The sequence below is a fragment of the Palaemon carinicauda genome, chromosome 8, assembly GCF_036898095.1.
Source record: "Palaemon carinicauda isolate YSFRI2023 chromosome 8, ASM3689809v2, whole genome shotgun sequence".
NCBI classification, from domain to species: Eukaryota; Metazoa; Arthropoda; class Malacostraca; order Decapoda; family Palaemonidae; genus Palaemon; species Palaemon carinicauda.
Genome location: NC_090732.1, coordinates 64,874,995 through 64,891,202, shown reverse-complemented (window position 1 = coordinate 64,891,202; position 16,208 = coordinate 64,874,995). Strand labels below are relative to the sequence as shown.

The 16,208-nt window shown below is 42.7% G+C and overlaps 1 protein-coding gene across 2 annotated transcripts in view; it reads left to right on the top strand.

The window, feature by feature from the left end:
* Nucleotides 1-446: 446 nt before the first annotated feature.
* The window catches only part of LOC137644900 (uncharacterized), a 609,857-nt gene continuing 594,095 nt past the window's right edge, over nucleotides 447-16,208 (top strand). The window contains exon 1 of one of the 2 annotated variants that reach the window (XM_068377778.1): nucleotides 447-604. The gene's annotated coding sequence lies outside the window, so the exon portion shown is untranslated. Of the gene's footprint in view, nucleotides 605-663; nucleotides 799-16,208 lie in introns of those variants that run through there. The other variant, XM_068377779.1, reaches the window with a different exon arrangement.

The window sequence follows — 16,208 nt, the reverse complement described above, 5'->3', positions numbered from 1 at the left end:
CAAAGTGGTAAATTAAATCAAAAGAAAAAAGAAAAGAAAAGAAAGCAGAGATAACCAAACTGAGTTTTGTGAATAGTAATGGCAGAAGAGACTAGAAGAGACTACATAGGAGAACTTAATACTAATGAGGCCGTAATAGTTATGAAAGCAAGGTTGAATATGCTAGAATTAAAATGAAATACAAGGATAGACTTTGTGTGTTGTGTAGGGAGGCAGAGGATACTACTGAGCATGTGTTTAGCTATAATGGGTTAAGAAAATTTAGAAATAATAACATAGAAATTAATATAGAATCTAGAAACACCAACTAAAGAGGTTGCCTAATATATTAGAAAGACCCTTGAAGTTAGAAGTATAAGTATGCAAGCTGTGCTATCTGTGTAGGAGGTAACTAATGATAATGAATTTTCTGCAGATTGCAGCCCTTTGCACCTACTACGCTTCTTCTAGTAGTGTCAGTGTGGCTGTGCCCACAATCAGTGTTGTGGAGAGAGCAACGAAGAACCTCGAACCTGGAAAATTCGAATAATCTGCTAACAAGTGTGGTTTTCAAAACCTATATTATACCGATACATTTGTTACCTATCAGCAGTTTGTAACAGTGGTAAGTTTAAGTGATTTTTCCCCATATGATTATTGTCTTTATTACGTTTCTAACTATTTGTACACCTTTGCGGACATCACTTAGGACCATTTCAGTGTTCCTTCGGCCACTAACTGCCCATGCTTTTACAATCGTCTACTTTACTTCTGTTGTTGCTTCATTCCTTCTGATTTGCTGTCCAACATATTTGGAAGGTAAAGTTTTACTGTATTACAGATTCTGATTTCGAACAGTAAATATATGGTTGCCTGTATTAAATAACGTGATTTGACCGAATTTGACCTTCATTTCAATGCAAACCAACAGAACAACCAATTCACTAACTTTAAATAGTCAAACTGGTTGCTGTTATTACTGATAAAATGAAGGTGAAAACTGGTTAAATCACGATATTTTCTACAGGAAAACATATATTTTCTGTTAAAATGTTTAAATATAATGTCTTATATATATATATTTTGTTAAAATGTTTAAATATAATGACTTGCTCAAATTCCGTGTGTCACTTCACTCACGTATGTACTGAGAACGGTAACATTAGCAACCAATGATACACAGCGTTACCAACGTTACGGTGGCATTGCTAACGTTAGCAATGGTATGGTTTTATTATTGTGTATATTAAAGAATTTTTTCCCTATACCCTTTACACAATATATAAAAAAGTACAAAAAGAGTACAGAACCTAACAAAGCAACCTAACCTAACCTAACCTAGAAGTTCCCAGGTCATAAACCCAATATAATGCCCTTTGTTATATACATCATGTTAATCTGTATCACTTCACTCACGTTACGATAACGTTAGCACTGTTACGATAACATTATATATAATGGTTCTTGTTCCACCATTAGCTCGCTTTGCTCGCATGAAAATATAACATCAAGCTCGTATGTACTGGCAAGCGGTAATGTTGAGCTGCGCACGCTAACATTAGCAACGTTGAATATAATGGTTCTTGTTCCTCGAAGGAAAATAAAACATCAACCTCGTATGCACTGGCAAGCGGTAATGTTGAGCTTCGCACTCTAACAAAATATAGATTGAAGTTGAAGAAATTAGTGACTTACTTTTATGACCGTGACAACGTAACTTGCGGGTCAAGGAGGGTGTTGTGACTGAGTCTGTGGCGTCTTAACTCCTTTGCCTTAATTTAGTACTGCACATGGAACACTGTAAAAGTTGGTATATTACATTACGAGATTTAAGAAAATTATCAACATTGGAATGCACCAAAATACTTTCAAGTATGGATTACTGAAGTCGTTTCAATTTTCTAAAACTTCGATTGTAAAATATGCAAAAAGACGTCACTTGAACTAACAAAGACCTGTCTTGGGCAAAGGTTTCCATGGAAAAGGGTTTGTTGGAAGGTGGGGGTATTATTATTATTATTATTATTACTACTAGCCAAGCTACAACAGGGAAAAATAGCCCATTGAGGAAAGGAAATAAGGAAATAAATAAATGCTGAGAATAAATTAACAATATATCATTCTAAAAACAGTAACAGCGTCAAAACAGTTATGTCCTATATAAACTATTAACAACGTCAAAAACAGATATGTCATATATAAACTATAAAAAGACTCATGTCAGCCTGGTCAACATTAAAACATTTGCTCCAACTCTGAACTTTTGAAGTTCTACTGATTCAACTACCCGATTAGGAAGATCGTTCCACAACTTGGTAACAGCTGGAATAAAACTTCTAGAATACTGTGTAGTATTGAGCCTCATGATGGAGAAGGCCTGGCTATTAGAATTAACTGCCTGCCTAGTATTACGAACGGGATAGAATTGTCCAGGGAGATCTGAATGTAAATGATGGTCAGAGTTATGAAAAATCTTATGCAGCATGCATAATTAACTAATTGAACGACGGTGCCAAAGATTAATATCTAGATCATGAATAAGAAATTTAATAGACCGTAAGTTTCTGTCCAACAAATTAAGATGAGAATCAGCAGCTGAACATCAGACAGGAGAACAATACTCAAAACAAGGTAGAATGAAAGAATTAAAACACTTCTTCAGAGTAGATTGATCACCAAAAATCTTGTAAGACTTTCTCAATAAGCCAATTTTTTGTGCAATTGAAGAAGACACAGACCTAATGTGTTTCAATAAAAGTAAATTTGCTGTCGAGAATCACACCTAAAATTTTAAGAGTCATACAAATTTAAAGAAACGTTATCAATACTGAGATCCGGATGTTGAGGAGCCACCGTCCTTGACCTACTTACAATCATACTTTGAGTTTTTAAATATTTAACTTAGCCGGTGAATATATAATAGCTGCTACTCAGCGGCTCGACAGAAAACACACTCAAAAAAACTCGCGAGCGATCGCTATGAAGGTTGCGGGTGTGCCCACCAGCGCCAACTATCGGCCAGATACCACTCTTGCATGTAAACAAACCCTTCAATTCTTCTCTGTCGACCTTGACGACAAGACGTATCATTACTCGCTGTAGAACCTGGAGTTTTCTCAACATATTTGGTGAAGTACTTCATTTTGGTTTGAGCTTTCACAGTGCAGGTGTTTTATCTTCAACTTAAATCTTGAACTCGTTTTTGGATAGATTTAATTTTTGATGACTTTGGATTGTTTTTTGGACTTTCTTTGACTTTTAAATGGCCGACCCTTCCCTTAGTACGGAAGTGTGTTTTAGGCTTTTAGCAATTATCTTATCACGTTATAAATTAATTATAGATTTTCCTCTATATATTTTATATCTCAACCGCCGTTCTTAGGCCTCTTCGATTAGCTTTCCATTTATAATAAACATCAAGATAAATTTTAATGATTTGTTTATATGCGACCTTTCCTGAGAGTAGGCGGTCCTAACTTGGAAACCGAAGTTAAACAACGTTGAGCCCTTTCAATCGTAAATAACTTTTACAGAACTAATGATTTAAAACTTATTAAATGAATATTTTTTAGTAGATTTTCTTTGAATAGTCTTCGTACTGTTTCAAAGATGAACTAACGTTTAGTTTATTTATGCTACGCAGTTTGCGCTCTATCGTTACGATAGAGAGAGAGAGTATCACGGTTTCACTTTGCAGAAAGAGTAAATCGATTCTGACGTTTTGTTCATTCTTCTTTCAAAGCTTGAATGTTTTAAATTCTATTTTAAAGGAACTTTTTAATTGAAAAACCTTTCAGTTTTTCCTTTGGTCAAATAACCTGTTTATTGACGAAACGTAAGTGGGCTCTTCTCTTCGGTGCGAAATCAAGAGAGAGAGAGAGATAGAGACGGAGAGAGAGAGAGGAGAGAGAACGTTCCGATCTTTATTCTCGTCCCAAGCGAGTAACGTTGTTCTCGAGTTACTCTCGTCCCTAGTCTCTGTACGGGGAGAAAGGATAAAACGTTTTTTAGTTTTTATTCTCGTCCCAAGGCACTGTACGGTGAGAGATTGAAAACGTAGTTTTGAATGAACTAGTGTTTAGTCTCTTTCCCAGCCACTGATCTTTTTATCTTAAAATATGTTTACTGTTTTTTGCTTGTATTAATGTGCTTACATTATACGACTGATTATGCAATTATAACCTTTTGATGAGGGTAGAATTGCGTGCTTCAGGTAGAAATCAGTTTTATTCATACCTAATGTGAATTGTTAAAAAATTCGATTTCAGTGAAATAAGTGCAAAACAGAAAATCGTAGTGATAAAGTGATATTGCGCAAAGTGTTATCAGTGTTGCGACCGAGGGTTCGTCTGTTCGTGCCTGTCGTTCGCCTAGTCCGAGACCTCTTGCAAGCTCCCAAGCCCAGGGGAGAAGTAATGTCGTACGACTTATGGGTTCGAGAGGCCTTGATCAGCGAACAGACGTTCCCTCTATGGTATCAGGCGTATCTCACCAAGATCACCCCTACCATAAGGCGAGAGAGACGATTTTCTCCTCGTCATCCGAAGGCTTTTCGCATAAGAAACCGTGGAACAAGGTTTCGAGGCCCTTTAAGCGAAAGTCAGTCCTTTCAGGACAGGTCCAGCGTCCTGGTTTTAACTATTAGGACAGCTCTGACCCTATGCAGTCATCGGAAGACTGCTCGCCGCCTAAACAAAAGCGTAACACAGGCTCCGAGAGTCTTTTTGTAGGCAAGGTTTTGCAGTCACAGACGTTACCCTCGTCTCCTACCGCAACCATTCCCGTTGATCCTAAATGGGTTTTACGGCAAGACATGCAGAATAAGCTTGCCTCTCTTATGGAAGACTATTCTGCCGATAAGGTTCACGTTGATCCTAGCCGTTTACCTCATCGAGATCCTGGCCTTCAGCCGCCCAAACGAACCTTTGTGCGTCCTGTTGACGTTGGCGTAGCTAAGTCACGTCAGTCACGATATGTAGAGCCTCACTCGATGCGGTCACGTGTTGATTTTCAGCCGCATTTGGACGTTAGGCCGCTTCCTAATGCTCCTGTTGACGTTCAGGACGTTCGCCAACCAGCGGAGTTGACTTGTTTTGACGCTGAGCGTCAACTACCGCAGTCTAGAGTTGTTTTGACTGCTCAGAATAGGCAGTCAAAACAGTCTCGAGTGGACGCCGAGCGTCCTCCCGCACCTGTTGTTGTTGACAGTTCACAGACTGTTAAGCAGTTACATGACGTTGCGTCCTGGTCCGCTACTAATGCACCAGTGCGTGTGGACTCTGCTTGTAAAGCATTGCCACCACGGTAGGTCTCTCCCTTGCTTGAGACTCGGCTATTGTCGGACAAGGTTCCTTCAGATGAGGAAGTTGCTGTTCCCCCTCCTACTGATATTCCCTTGAGGACTCTGTCAGACGGAGAGGAGCCTAAAGCTGCTTAGCCCTCTATGGACTTTAAATAAATCATGCTGATTTTTAAGGATCTTTGTCCGGATCTTTTTGTAACTGCTGCTCCTCGTTCGCCTAAACGTCAGAGTTTACACTAGGCCTAGCTACTTCGAAGCCGTTGTTTTATAAGCTAGTGCTCTCTCGCTCTTCTAAGAGAGCTTTACGTTTGCTAGGCGACTGGTTTATCACCAGGAGGAGTTTGGGGGAGACAGCCTTTGCTTTCCCTACTTTTAAGCTGGCTTATAGAGCGAGAGTCTGATATGACACGAGAGAAGTTCTTGGCTTGGGAGTTCCTGCCTCTGCCCAGATAGACTTCTCAAACCTCATAGACTCTCCCTGGCGCCAGGCCATGAGACGCTCCAAGATTTTATGGTCGACTTCAGAGCTATTTTCGAGCGTTTGAAGTTTTGCTGTACAATTATGTCATGCATAAACAAGGCTTTCAGGGATGGCTCCAATGATCTGACAGCCACGTTCTCTGCAGGAACAAGTCCCTCGGGGATGGCTCCAATGATCTGGCAGCCATGTTCACTGCAGGAGTACGTAAGAGGCAAGTGCGCTCAATGTGTTCATTGTCAAGACAAACTTCACGATGAAGTCTACCAGGCTGTTCTTGACAGCATTTATGGAAGGCGACTGGATGGTCTCTCTCGACCTTCAGGAGGCATACTTCCACATTCCTATACACCCGGATTCCCAACCGTTTCTGAGGTTTGTTTACAGGAATGTGGGGTACCAGTTTCGAGCCCTGTGCTTTGGCCTCAGTCCTGCTCCTCTCGTGTTTACGAGGCTCATGAGGAATGTGGCAAAATCCCTCCATCTTTCGGGGATCCGAGCCTCCCTGTACTTGGACGACTGGCTTCTCAGAGCATCGTCCAGTCTTCTCTGTCTGCAGGATCTACATTGGACGTTGAGTCTGGCCAGGGAGTTGGGACTTTTGGTCAACCTAAAAGTCCCAACTGATCCCATCCCAGATTATTCTATATTTGGGGATGGAGATTCGCAGTCCAGTTTTTTTTCTCGGGCTTTTCCGTCTGCCACCGAATAGAACAAGCCCTGCTCGAAGTCCAACTAATGCTGAAAAGAAAACGTTTGTTCAGTCAGGAGTTGGAACAGTCTCGTAGGGACTCTCTCATCCCTGGAGCAGTTTGTCTGACTAGGGAGACTACACCTTCTGCCTCTCCGGTTCCATCTAGCCTCTCACTGGAACTAGGACAAGACGTTAGAGACGGTATCATTCCCAGTCTCCGAATCAGTAAAGGCATGCCTTAAATGGTGGGACAGCAATATCAGTCTGAGAGAGGGACTATCCCTAGCAGTCAAGAACCCAAACCACGTGTTGTTCTCAGACGCGTCGGATTTGGGTTGGGGTGCGACCCTGGACGGTCGGGAATGCTCGGGTCTGTGGACCTCAAGTCAGAAGAGCATGCACATCAACGGCAAGGAGCTATTAGCAGTCCACTTGGCCTTGATGATATTCGAAAGCTTCTTCGAAACTAAGTGGTAGAGGTCAACTCAGACAACACCACAACTTTGGCATACATCTCCAAGCAAGGAGGCACACACTCCTTCACGCTGCTCGAGATCGCAAGGGACCTTCTCTTATGGTCAAGAAATCGAGGCATCTCCCTGTTGACGAGATTCATCCAGGGGGACTTGAACGTCTTGGCAGACTGTCTCAGTCGGAGGGGTCAGGTGATACCCACGGAATGGACCCTCCACAAGGACGTGGGCAAGAGTCTTTGGGCTACTTGGGGTCAACCCACCATAGACCTCTTTGCCTCCTCGTTGACCAAAAGGTTACCAATCTATTGCTCTCCAGTCCTAGATACGGAAGCAATCCACATAGACGCGTTTCTACTGGATTGGTCTCTTCTGGACTTATATGCATTCCCACCATTCAAGATAGGCAACAAGGTACTTCAGAAGTTCGCCTCTCACGAAGGGACAAGGTTGACGTTGGTTGCTACCCTCTGGCCCGCGAGAGAGTGGTTCACCGAGGTACTTCAATGGCTGGTAGACTTTCCAAGAAGTCTTCCTCTAAGGGTAGATCTGTTACGTCAGCCCCACGTAAAGAATGTCCATCAAAGCCTCCCCGTTCTTCGTCTGACTTCCTTCAGACTATCGAAAGACTCTCAAGAGCTCGAGGCTTTTCGAAGGAGGCAGCCAGTGCGATTGCAAGAGCGAGGAGAGCTTCTACCATTAGAGTATACCAGTCGAAGTGGGAAGTCTTTTGAGACTGGTGCAAGTCAGCATCTGTGTCCTCGTCCAGTACCTCTGTAGCCCAAATCGCAGATTTTCTTTTACATCTGAGAAAGGTTCGCTCCCTTTCAGCTCCCACGATTAAGGGCTACAGGAGCATGTTGGCTTCGGTCTTTTGACATAGAGGCTTAGATCTTTCCAACAATAAAGATCTCCAAGATCTCCTTAAGTCTTTCGAGACCTCTAAGGAACGTCATTTGGCAACTCCTGGATGGAACTTAGACGTGGTCATAAGGTTCCTCATGTCAGACAGGTTTGAGCCATTACATTCAGCCTCCCTGAAGGATTTCACCCTCAAGACACTTTTCCTAGTGTGCTTGGCTTCGGCTAAAAGGGTCAGTGAACTTCATGCCTTCAGTAAGAACATCGGTTTTTTCTACAGAAAAAGCCACTTGTTCACTTCAACTTGGTTTCCTGGCCAAAAAATGAACTGCCTTCTCGTCCTTGGCCTAAATCTTTTGATATTCCTTGCTTATCAGAGATCGTAGGCAACGAACTGGAAAGAGTATTATGTCCTGTTAGAGCTCTTAAGTTCTATTTAGCTCGTACTAAGTCATTACGAGGTAAATCTGAGGCATTATGGTGCTCAGTTAAGAAACCATCATTGCCTATGTCAAAGAATGCTTTGTCATATTTTATCAGATTTTTTTAATACGAGAAGCTCATTCTCACTTGAATGAGAAAGACCGATGTTTGCTTAAGGTTAAGACGCACGAAGTTAGAGCTATAGCAACCTTCGTGGCCTTCAAGCAAAATAAATCTCTGCAAAGTATTATGGACGCGACTTTTTGGAGAAGCAAGTCAGTGTTCGCGTCATTTTACTTAAAAGATGTCCAGACTCTTTACGAGGACTGCTACACACTGGGTCCATTCGTTGCAGCGAGTGCAGTAGTGGGTGAGGGTTCTACCACTACATTACCCTAATTCCAATATCCTTTTTAATCTGTCTCTTGAAATGTTTTTTGATATTGTTTTTTGGGCTGTACGGAAGGCTAAGAAGCCTTTCGCATCCTTGTTGATTTGGCGGGTGGTCAAAGTCATTTCTTGAGAGCGCCCAGATTAGGGGTTTGATGAGGTCCTGTTAGTATGGGTTGCAACCCTTTATACTTCAGCTCCTGGGAGTCTTTCAGCATCCTAAGAGGATCGCTGGGCTTCGTGAGGAAACAGACTTACAAGGCAGAGTAATCGTCTAAGTCAACTTCCTTACCAGGTACCTATATATTTTGGTTTTGTTATATTGATAACTGTCAAAAACTCTTAGCATATACGCTGTAAACTTTATTAACTCTGGTCTCTACCCACCGCCTTGGGTGTGAATCAGCTATTATATATTCACCGGCAAAGTTAAATATTTAAAAATGATATTTTAATTATAAAATAAATTTTTGAATATACTTACCCGGTGAATATATAAATTAAAGGCCCTCCCTTCCTCCCCAATAGAGACGCAGCGGGACGAGAAGAATTGAAGGGTTTGTTTACATGCAAGAGTGGTATCTGGCCGATAGTTGGCGCTGGTGGGCACACCCGCAACCTTCATAGCGATCGCTCGCGAGTTTTTTTGAGTGTGTTTTCTGTCGAGCCGCTGAGTAGCAGCTATTATATATTCACCGGGTAAGTATATTCAAAAATGTATTTTATAATTAAAATATCATTTTGTTAGGATTCAACTTCATACCCCATAATTTGCACCATGCACTAATTTCAGCTCAATCTCTATTAAGGGATTCACCAATCCCAGATCTACATTCAGGGGATGGAATTGATGCAAAGAGAGTAGCATCATCTGCATATGCAACAAGCTTGTTTTCTAGGCCAAACCACATTTCATGTGTATATAGTATGAAAAGTAATGGGCCAAGAACACTACCCTGTGAAACACCGGATATCACATTCCTATACTCACTATGGTGCCCATCAACAACAACTCTTTGAGATCTATTACTTAAAAAATTAATAATAATGCTAAGAAACGACCCACCCACGCCCAACTGTTTTAGTTTGAAAACCTGGGGCTCATGATTAACACGGTCAAAGGCAGCACTAAAATCAAGGCCAATCATACGAACTTCCTGACCACAATCAAGGGATTTCTGTACTGCATTGGAGATAGTAAGAAGGGCATCACATGCTCCAAGGCCTTTACGAAAACCAAATTGCAAACTAAGGAGTAGATGATTACCTTCAGCAAACATATTAAGACGTTTTGCCAGAAGACGTTCAAAAACTTTAGATAATATGGGAGTTATGGAAATTGGGCGGTAATCAGTGGGACTTGAGCTACCACAAACACATTTACATAGAGGAGTAACATTACCAATTCTCTAACAAGTGCTAAAAGCTCCTCTTTTTGCTAACTTGCGCAAAATAACAGATAACTTTGGAGCTAAGAAATCTGCTGTCTTTATAAAAAACAAAGGAAAAATACCATTTGAGTCTACACCTCCATAGGCATCAAGGTCCATTAACAGAGCTTTAATCTCACGAGATCAAAAAGCTAAACTAGTTATTTTAAACATCTGACTTACCCGGGAGTTATATATACAGGTATAGCTATACGTCCCTGACGTCCGGCAAAAATTTCAAAACTCGCGGCAATCGCAGATTGGGTAGCCAGTTGTACCACCTGTGCATCCTCTAGTGAGGTATCTGGAATCATTCCATGATTCCTCAGATCTTCCCTGCCGCTCACGCCGGCAACATCGTTGGATTTTTCACTCGCTCTTACCTGTATAATTGCAGTCATCTTGGTGATGTACAATTTACTGCTTTCGCTCGTTTGGTTTTATTTTGACTGAGAGTTAGTGGTTGGATTATGATTGCTATGTTCATAACTTGAAAGGGGTAGGATTAGGAGTTTTTTTCTCCTACTGTTAAAATAACGAACCTACTTTTAAATACATGATGGCGAAAGGAAAACACTCCGCCATCACTATGACGTCACAATCATATGACGTAAACTACGTACAGTGATGCCTCAGGATACGAAAGTAATCCGTTTAGGATACGGTTTTGTATCCTGATTTTTTCGTATCCTGAGTTGCGTTTTACATGTAAATAGCCTAATCCGTTCCAAGCCTTACGAAAAGACACCTTTTCTTCCATAAACACGCTAAACTGTAGTAATAAACATGCAATGCAGCCATTTCTATCATTCAATAATTAACCCAACTGTTAAAAACAGCCTAATCCATTCCAGAAAACACAATGAGATTATTCAATAATGTAGTTATAGCCTAGTTATCCCCTCCAAGCCCTAAGAAAATGGTCCATTTTTAAATATTAAACTTAGCCGGTGAATATATAATAGCTGACGTCTCCGACGGCTCGACAGATTCCAAAAACTCGCGAGCGATCGCCATGAAGGTTGCGGGTGTGCCCACCAGCGCCGACTATCGGCCAGATACCGCATATACTTGTAAACAGCTCCAGTTCTTCTCTGTCGGTTTCATCGACAAGTCGATTCCACTCGCTTTATGACCTCGAGTTTTCTACCGAATTGGTGAAGTACTTGGTTTTGGTTTTATTGCTTTCGCCGTGTTGGATTATTCAATACTATCTTCAAAAGAAATGCTTTTGAAAGGAGAGTAAAAGTGTTTTGCCCTTGCTTTTTTATCTCTGGTTTTTTCCATAGAGTAAAGATGGCCGACCCTTCCCTCAGTGTACGGAAGTGTGTTTTTAGGCTTTTAGTAATTATTTTATCACGTTATAAATTATTGTTGATAATTATAGATTTTCCTCTATATATTTTATATCTCACCCGCCTTTATTAGGTCTCTTCGATTAGCTTTCCATTTATACTAAACATCAAGATAAATTTTATGTTTTGTTTATATGCGGCCTTTACCTATTCCTCCCCTAGTCCGAGATGTAGGCGGTCCTAACTTGGAAACCGAAGTTAAACAACGTTGAGCCCATTCAACTTTTATTTTCGTTAAGTTTAAATCATTTGCTCTGTAAGAGTTATGAAATGAATATTTTTTAGAAAATATTTTAAGAAAGATATTCTTTGAATAGTCTTCGTGCTGTTTTTTCAAAGATGAACTAACGTTTGGTTTATTTATGCTACGCAGTTTGCGCTCTATCGTTACGATAGAGAAAGAGAGAATCACGGTTTCACTTTGCAGAAAGAGTAAATCGATTTTGACGTTTTGTTCATTCTTCTTTCAAACTGAAGTGTTTTAAATACTAATTTAAAGGAACTTGTTAATTTTCAATTTCTTAATCCTTTCAGTTTTTTCCTTTGGTCAAATAACCTGTTTATTGACGAAGGGTGAGTGGGCAATTCTCTTGTGTGTGACAAGAGAGAGAGAGAGACGGAGAGAGAGAGAGAAAGAGAGAACGATCCGATCTTTATTCTCGTCCCAAGTAAGGAGTTTGGGAGCGAGTAACGTTGTTCTCGATTCAGTTTTTTACTCTCGTCCCAAGTCTCTGTACGGGGAGAAAGGATAAAACGTTTTTAGTTTTTATTCTCGTCCCAAGGCACTGTACAGTGAGAGATTGAAAACGTAGTTTTTAGTGAACTAGAGTTTAGTCTCCTCCCCAGTCACTGATCCTTTTTAACTTTATATATTTCCGTTTTATTCGATATATATGTACAGCATATGTTTTTTTTGATTTTTGCATGTGTGTTTCATTTTGTACTAATGTGCTTACATTATACGACTCATTTCGCAATTATAACCTTTTGATGTAAGGGAGAATTGCGTGCTTCAGGTAGATATCAGTTTTATTCATGCCTAATGTGAAATTCTTGAAAAATAAGATATCAGTGAAGTGAGTGCTAGAAAACATGTTCTGTGTTGCGGAGGGTTCGTTTGTTCGTGCTTGTCACTTGCCTAGTCCGAGACCTCTTTCAGGCTCCCATGCACCAGGGAGAAGGAATGTCGTAGGACCTAAGGGAGTGAGGAGTGTAAACCAACGAACAGACGTTCCCTCAAAGGTATCAGACGTTGCTCGACAAGCACGTCCTTGCCATAAGACAGGAGAGACGAAGTTTCTCCTCGTCATCCGAAGACTTTTCGCAAAAGAAACCTAGGTGCAAGGTTTCTAGACCCTTTAAGCGAAAGTCAGTCCCTTCAGGACAGGTCCAGCGTCCTGGCTGTAGCCATGGGGACAGCTCTGACCCTTTGCAGTCGTCGGAAGACGGTTCGCCTATTAAACGCAAGCGTAACACGGGGTCCGAGGGTCGCGGTAAAGGCAATGTTTTGCCAACACAGACGTTACCATCGTCTCGGCCCGTTCCGACTCCCGTTGATCCTAAATGGGTTGTCCTGCAGGACATGCAGACTAAGCTTGCCTCCCTTATGGAGAAGTATGACGTTGAGCAGGTTCACGATGAACCTTCGCTTTCGAGTCGCCGTTACGCTAAACGAGACTCTGGCCGTCAGCCGCCCAAACGAGCATTTACTCGTCCTTTTGACGTTATGAAACGTGATGTCGGTAGTTTGTCACGTCAGTCACGTGACTTGGATCCTCACTCGCTGCAGTCCCGTGTTGACTTTCAGCCGCTGCCGCAGCCTCGTGTTGACGTTCAGCCGCTGCCGCAGTCTCGTGTTGACGTTCAGGACGTTCGCCAACCAGCTCAGTTGCCTTGTTTTGACGTTGAGCGTCAAGCACCGCAGTCAAGGGTTGTTTTGACTGCTCAGTCTAGGCAGTCAAGGCAGTCTCGACTTGACGTCGAGCGTCCATCAACTCCTGTTGTTGTTGCTGGTCAGTCCTTTCAGCAGCGACATGACGTCGCTTCCTTGACTGCTACTGCTGCTCCTTTGCGTGTGGACTTTGCCTGTCAAGCATTGCCACCGCGGCAGGTCTCTCCTTTTCATGAGACTCGGCAATTGTCGGTCGAGGTTCCTTCAGATGAGGAAGTTGCTGATCCTCCTCCTACTGATATTCCTTTGGGGACTTTGTCAGACGGAGAGGAGCCTAAAGCTGCTCAGCCCTCTATGGACTTTAAAAAAATCATGCTGATTTTTAAGGATCTTTGTCCGGACCATTTTGTAACTGCTGCTCCTCGTTCGCCTTCGTCAGAGTTTACACTAGGCCTAGCTACTTCGAAGCCGTTGTTTTCTAAGCTAGTGCTCTCTCGCTCTTCTAAGAGAGCTTTACGTTTGCTAGGCGACTGGTTGATCACCAGGAGGAGTTTGGGGGAGACAGCCTTTGCTTTCCCTCCTTTTAAACTGGCTTATAGAGCGAGCGTCTGGTATGACACGGGAGAAGTTCTCGGCTTGGGAGTTCCTGCCTCTGCCCAGGGAGACTTCTCAAGCCTCATAGACTCTCCCCGTCGCCTGGCCATGAGACGCTCCAAGATTTTATGGTCGGCTTCAGAGCTAGACCATCTCCTGTTAGGAGTTTTTCGAGCGTTTGAAGTTTTGCTGTACAATTATGTCATGCATAAACAAGGCTATCAGGGATGGCTCCAATGATCTGACAGCCACGTTCTCTGCAGGAACAAGGCTATCAGGGATGGCTCCAATGATCTGGCAGCCACGTTCACTGCAGGAGTACTTAAGATGTAAGTGCGCTCAATGTTTTCATTGTCAAGACAAACTTCACGATGAAGACTACCAAATCTGTCTTGGCAGCATTAAGGGAAGGCGACTGGATAGTCTCTCTCGACCTTCAGGATGCATACTTCCACATCCCGATTCATCCAAACTTTCAACAACATCTGTGGTTTGTGGACGGGAAAGTAATGTACCAATGTCGAGCACTGTACTTCGACCTCATTCCTGCTCCTCTTGTTTTTACAAGGCCCTTGCAAAATGTAGCAAGCTTTCTACATTTTTTGAGGATTCAGAGCCTCCCTTTATTTTGACGACTGGCTAATCAGGGCGTCGTCATTATATCGCTGTCTGGAGAGCCTCTAATGGACATTAGACCTAACCAAGGAGCTAGGTCTCATAGTGAACGTAGAGAAGTCGTAACTTACAGTACCCCATCCCAGACTATTCTTTATTTGGGAATGGAGATACAGTGTCTGATTTTTCGGGCCTTTTCGTCTCCCGCAAGAATGGAACAAGCTCTGTTAAAAGTCCTTCACTTGCAAGAGAAAAACAGTTGCTCTGTAAGAGTTTGATCTAGCCTCGTGGGAACTCTTTCATCGCTGGAGTAGTTTATCTCTCTGGGGAGACTCAACCTTTGCCCTCTCCAATTTCACCTAAACCATTGGAACAAGGAGAAGGGCTTAGAGAGTATCTCTTTCCCAATCTCCAACTCAGTCTAGACATGTCTGACTTGGTGGGACAGCAACATCAGACTTCGAGAAGGTCTTTCTCTTGCGATCAAGAACCTAAACCATGTGTTGTTTTCAGATGCATCGGATTTGGGTTAGGGAGCTCCACTGGACAGTCTGGAATGCTCGGGTCTTTGATCCACGGATCAGAAGGAACTCCATTTAAGGCAAGTAACATCTCTCCTTTGGCGAGATTTGTGCAAGGAAAATGAATGTCTTGGCGGACGGCCTCAGCTGAAGAGGACAAGTCATCTCCATGGAGTGGACGTTGCACAAGACTGTGTGCGAGAAGCTATGGATGACATGGGGTCAACCCACCATAGATCTTTTTGCGACTTCTCTGATAAAGAGGCTCTCGACTTACTGCTTTCCAGTTCCAGATCCAGAGGCAGCCCACATAGACGCTTTCCTGCTGGACTGGTCTCACCTGGACGTTTATGCCTTTCCACCTTTCAAGATCCTAAACAAGGTGCTGCAGAAGTTCACCTCTCACGAAGGGACCAGGTTGACATTGGTTGCTCCACTCTGGCTCGCGAGAGAGTGGTTCACAGAGGTACTTCAATGGCTGGTAGACGTTCCAAGGAGTCTACCTTTAAGGATGGATCTCTTACGGCAGCCCCACGTAAGGAGTCTTCATCAAAGCCTCCCCGCGCTTCGTCTGACTGCCTTCAGACTATCGAAAGACTCTCAAGAGCTTGAGGATTTTCGAAGGAGGCAGCCAGAGCGATTGCGAGAGCTAGGAGAGCATCTACCATCAAGGTCTACCAGTCGAAGTGGGAAGTCTTTAGAGACTGGTGCAAGTCATCATCCATTTCCTCTTCCATTACCTCTGTAGCCCAAATTGCAGACTTTCTCCTGCATCTGAGAAATGTTCGCTCCCTCTTTGCTCCCACTATTAAGGGCTACTGGAGCATGTTGGCTTCTGTGTTCAGACATAGAAGCTTAGATCTGTCCAATAATAAAGATCTCCAAGATCTCCTTAAGTCCTTCGAGACCTCTAAGAAGCGTCATATGGCAACTCCTGGATGGAACTTAGACGTGGTCCTAAGGTTCCTAATGTCAGACAGGTTTGAGCCATTACATTCAGCCTCCCTGAAGGATCTCACCCTCAAGACGCTTTTCTTAGTGTGCTTGGCTTCAGCTAAAAGGGTCAGTGAGATCCATGCCTTCAGTAAAAACATCGGCTTTTCTACAGATAAAGCCACATGTTCACTTCAGCTTGGTTTCTTGGCCAAAAATGAACTGCCTTCTCGTCCTTGGCCTAAGTCGTTTGATATACCTTGCCTGTC